Raw genomic sequence first — 5,376 nt, 5'->3', positions numbered from 1 at the left:
AAAATCAAAAGATTTTAAAGACAAATGCAAAATTTATGGTATCATGTCGCGACATCCTAATCGCTCTATGAAATAAATTGGTTCTGAAAACCTATAGATAGAGCGCTAATTTTGACCTAAAGGATATACAATACATATTAGAGAGAATACTAATGATTCGGAGAAGAAAATGAGGCATAAGAATGATTAGTTGTATCGGTTTGCTTTACATTTGGTTCAATATTTCATTTATTTCTTTTGTTTTCTTTATTTTGTTTGGGCTAAGTTACCAATACTTTTTTTATATGTAGATGAACTTATTTGATTATGTGTTGATTCATTGAAATGATATTAGAAGTGATTTAATATATTATTTTTACTTTATTAGAGATCCATTAGTATTAGTGTTGATGTTTGTATGTCTATGCAAGTGAGTGTCATAATTTAGATTGACTTTGTGTAACATTCGTTTTTAAGGTTAGTATTTTCAATCCTTTAATTTTGGTTTAATTAAGTTTTGGGAAATTTTTTCTGGTAGTGGCGCAAGGTTTGAGCGTACAAACAAAAATTCATAGCGGCATGACATTTAATGAAAATTGCGGCATAATGGGTCTGATGGGACAAACCCTAGATCTGAGTATGTGGGCCCTATTTAAGAGCATTGATTATAGGTGTATTTTATGAACCTATTTTGCATGTTTAATTCCTTCTTTATGTTGAATTTAGTTATTAATTAATCCATTTAATTAACAATTAGGGCACTTGCATGTTTTATTCGGAATGCTTGGAACTTCATCATTTTGAATTGTTTTGTAGGCATTGCGGGTATGTGGAGCATGGAGTGATGGAGCATTGGAGCATGAAGAGAAGATGAGTTGGAGGAGTCGTAGAAGAAAACTTAAAGACATAGCCCAAGTTGTAGCATATCATCATAGCAAAGGACTATGTTTAAAATGTGGTTCGTGTTACAACGACACGAGTTGTGTTTGTCATTTTTATATATAATTGAGCAACATGACTTGGTTTAAAGTTACAAAGAAGACAAAGTCAAGTTTGAAGGGCAATTGAAGTTTCAACAAAAAGCATGGTCTGATCCAAAAAAGCACGGTCGTGAGCCAAAACTCACGGTCTACCCCAAAACTCATGGTCACGAGCATAACTGCGTGTTTTCCTGAGAGAAGTTACCACAAGTGCTAAAATAGAGGAATTTGGATCTTTCTTTAGAGAGCTGGTTTTTGGAGCACCTATGGACAATTATAGGAGATTTTTTAAGGCTTCTTATCATTGAAAATACTAGTAATTTCAAATTGTAAGCATTAAACATTTCCAATTTCATCTATTTGTTTGATTTGTTTTTAGCCATGCATGGCTAAAAACCCTACTTCTAGCTCTTGTTGAAAACATGTTGATTATTTGACTAAATACATACGGCTTAATGTTTTGTTTATGATTCTATTCTAGTGATTGGGTTATTGTTTAAAATAGAATCCTAGGACTTAATTTATGTTTGATTGGCCACTTATATGAGTTCAATGCTTGTGTAGTTAATTGACTTTAAGTGGTAGCTAATCGCTTTGTGAAGTTAATGATAGGTAACAAACAATCAGTTTCTTGTTATAGAACATATATCATATGTTTTCACACTTCCGAGCATACGAGAATAAATAAACATTTTTGGGAAGCTTGTTCAAACTTAATGCAGTTTTTCAATGCAATCTAAGAGTATAGGTCTAGTCAAAGAGCGTGTTTTGATTAAATAATTTAGTAAGTAGGAGGTATTAGAGCATGCTAATATCTTTTTATACCAACTTAGAATTGTAATTATGAATCATACAATGGCATAATCAAGTTAAATGACAACATTGACCACTGGAACTAGAACCGTTTAATTCATTGTTTACAAATTTGTTCCATTTTCTACAAGTTTTCAAAGTAGATTTTTATTTACATCATTTAACATCTTGCAAACAAAAGCCCTTTTTTGTGACCGAAGTACCTTGCGCAAAGAGGTATTGAAATTTGTTTCGTCTCTTTAAGGATCAAATCTGCTTATCTTGTACTATTTTTCAGTGCAATATAGTAGTATTTTTGGATTCTACTATGCCTCTTTATTTATTGTGTTTGGCACCCTAACTAAGTTTTCATCATTTCACCAACCTCCATCATTATAGAGCATTCCTTGAAACCCGAGTATCTCTCTCTCTCTCTCTCTCTCTCTCTCTCTCTCTCTCTCTTTCTCTTTCTCTTTCTCTCTCTCTCTCTCTCTCTCTCCCTCTCTCTCTCTCTCTCTCTCTCTCTCTTTATCTCTCCTGTGATACTAAAGTTCCTTTGTGTTCTAGTGAAGATTAAAGGTGAAGGAATGTCATTTTGGTGCTAAGAGTATTTGTTTTAAGCCTTGATCTAGCTTTCCATTCTATTTATGGACCTTTGCAAGTATAAAGTTCCAATCGTGATCCTTATTTTCTTAGATCAATTTATTATGCCATTTTGTCCCTTTTGATCCATTTCTTTGGAGTTCTTGGAGTTTGGAGAACTCCATAAAATTATGTTTGGATTAAAGGCTTTATGGACTAATTAGATTTTGGAAAAATATGTTTACATGAATCTCCATGGTGACATGTATGAGTTTTGGTCTATATTGATATTATGTTTAGAGTTTTGAGGAGTGTGAACCATACAATGGATAATGTTCAAAACTTTATCCATTAAGCATCTTAGAAGATTTAGATATGAGGTTTCAAGCGTCTGACTTAACGAATTAAGTCATTAGAAAGGAAGGATGTTAGGCCAAAAATCATGACGGGACTAGCATGCGGTCATGACATGACGCTAGGGTTTTTTGCGACTATTTATTCGCCTACTGATCATAGTATGACCACTAGCTGGTAACAATGTGATGACACTTGAATTTTTGACCAATTTGAATTTTGGTCAAAAGGAGGTTTTGAGTTATAGACTGAGTTTTAGCCTATGATTGGATAGATAGTTCGCGTAGCTAATTCGTTGGACTTCGAGTAGTTGATTTCAGATCTTTGATATGGTGACTTCTCACTATACTATATAGGACACTAGGTGTCATGGTATGCTAGACTAGTAGGGTCTTGCATATTGGGTTGGACCTGTTGGGCGAGGCTCGCATGGTTAAAATAGACCCAGTAGGTTAGACCTATTTCCATAAGTATATGGATGTTCTATGAGGTATGTGGTATTTAGGGGAACTCACTAAGCTTTATGTTTACAGTTTTAATTTTAAAATATTTCAGCTTGTTCGGGCAGCAAATGAAAGGGTGCGGCTTGATTTCATTGCATCCATTGGAGATTTATTAACTTTATGTGTTTCTATCTTTTTGGTAATCTGATATTCAACTTTTAGAATTGTTAAATTTATATTTTTATTATTTATATACATTTGGAATGAAATTGGTTTGGTTTTCTTATTATTAAAAACGAAAATTTGGTTTGGAATTTGGGATGTTACAAGTTGGTATCAGAGCCTTGGTTTGAGGGATTCAGGCTAGCACTAGGAACATCTGAACTCAAACTAAGGACTGGAAAATTCTTTTTTGTACAAAAATGTTTTTATGAAAGAAAAGGATGTGATGTGTGCAGTTAACCAAAGCTCAAGTAAGTAATTCGCAGAATACCCATACATGTTGATATGTTATTTATGCAACAATATGATATGCATGTTATAAGTTAGACTAAATATCTTCTCAGGATTGCATGCTAACGTGTCTGCTTAGGATATATACCTTTTTGTGCCTGTTATATGCATGTTATGAGCCTAATGTGTGCTTGTTAAGGTTTATGATGACATTGGTGAATTGTCAAGTGATTGCTTTAGAGTTATACATAATTAGGACTACATAGCTTTAGAATTCTTGATTCAGCCTTAGTGCATGTTACTTCCTGATGAAGGCCTTAGGGTAGACACATTTATGTGAATGTCTATCTTATCTTTGGTTATGTATGACTTTCTTTCATGAGGTGATTTGTATACGTTAGGAGAGGCCTTTTTTGCACACAAGTAGAGAGAGGAGATCCTAAGAATTCCTATGTAGTATCTTAGGGTATGAGTACACTGGTATGATAGGATGTCTGGTATTGGCTATAAGGAAGCAACTTAGGAGCTTTACGATGATTCATGGGCAGGTAAGAATAGGTGTGGAAGGTAGTATAGGCCTGTACTATAGGATGCAATTGATTAGTACTTGAATAAGGAAAATTCTCAATGATTCTGAGGAGCGGGTAATTGGGATATAGTGTGGGATAATAATATGAGTTCTTTTTTATTTGTTTCCACTTATACATGCACTATAGTGATATCCAGGAAGTGAGGTAGTGGTTAATGGTTTTGGTTCGGGGAAAATTCACCATAGTGGACTAGGTCTAGATGAAGTAGGCCTATTTGTCTTGGTGGATTCTAAGGCCTCAAGGGCGTTGTTCGGTGTGGTGTTAGCTTTGGTTATGAGTCTCAAGGAGGAGATAACCAAGATGACCGATGAAAGGATTGAAATTACTGTAAGAGTTGGACGGATGAGAGTCAGTTATGTCACTTGCTATGATATGGTAGCGTATACCCCTCCTATCTCCGAGGGGAGGAAGTATCAGGTTCTTAATATGTGATGGATAGATGACATGGAGGGTGCCTTCCACACCAATTTTTTCCCTAGGAGGAAAAATTTTGGTTTGCTTTATACCTATTACAACATGTTGCAAAGGACATTTGGGATTTGATTGCCAATCTATTATTGTGGTTAAGGTAGAGACCATATCAGGGAAGTAGTTTGTGACTCGATATAAGGAGGATCAAGTGTATCTAGTGATGGGCAATCATATGTTTCCATAGTTTTGGATGGATGGCCAACAAATTACGAAACATATACACCATCTAACGCCAGCTACACCTAAAAGGTTCAAGACTATTAGCACTCACTTAATTAATATAGGGAGTTTGAGTTATTGAGGCAAGTATGGGAAGGTGCACGAGAGTACCAGTTGAGCGGTTGTATCTAGGTGTTTCAGATGTGGGCAAGAGGGTCATTTTTATCGGGCCTACAAGTAGGAGAAGAATAGAGTATGCTGTCTTTGCCACTAGTTGGGGCACTTCAAGGTCGATTGTCTGAGGAGAGCACGAAGGGTGATATCTGATCTAGTAATCGTTGTTATCTATTATATTATTATTATCATGTTATGATGTCCCTTGTATTCTTTTAAAGCTTGTGTTGAATTGTGTGGTGTAAACTCATAAAAAAATTACGTGGATAGATCAATTGATTGTTAGAAAAGGGTATTAATGTTATTTTGGGTTTTCCAAAGCTATTCTTCAATTATCCAGAAGGTTATTTCATATTATTAGGAAACGGTGCATGGAATTGGGCTTCAGTGGCTTAGAAT

Source organism: Lactuca saligna, chromosome 7 (genome assembly GCF_052625555.1).
Source record: "Lactuca saligna cultivar CGN05327 chromosome 7, ASM5262555v1, whole genome shotgun sequence".
Lineage (NCBI taxonomy): Eukaryota > Viridiplantae > Streptophyta > Magnoliopsida > Asterales > Asteraceae > Lactuca > Lactuca saligna.
This window is presented reverse-complemented; position numbering follows the sequence as displayed.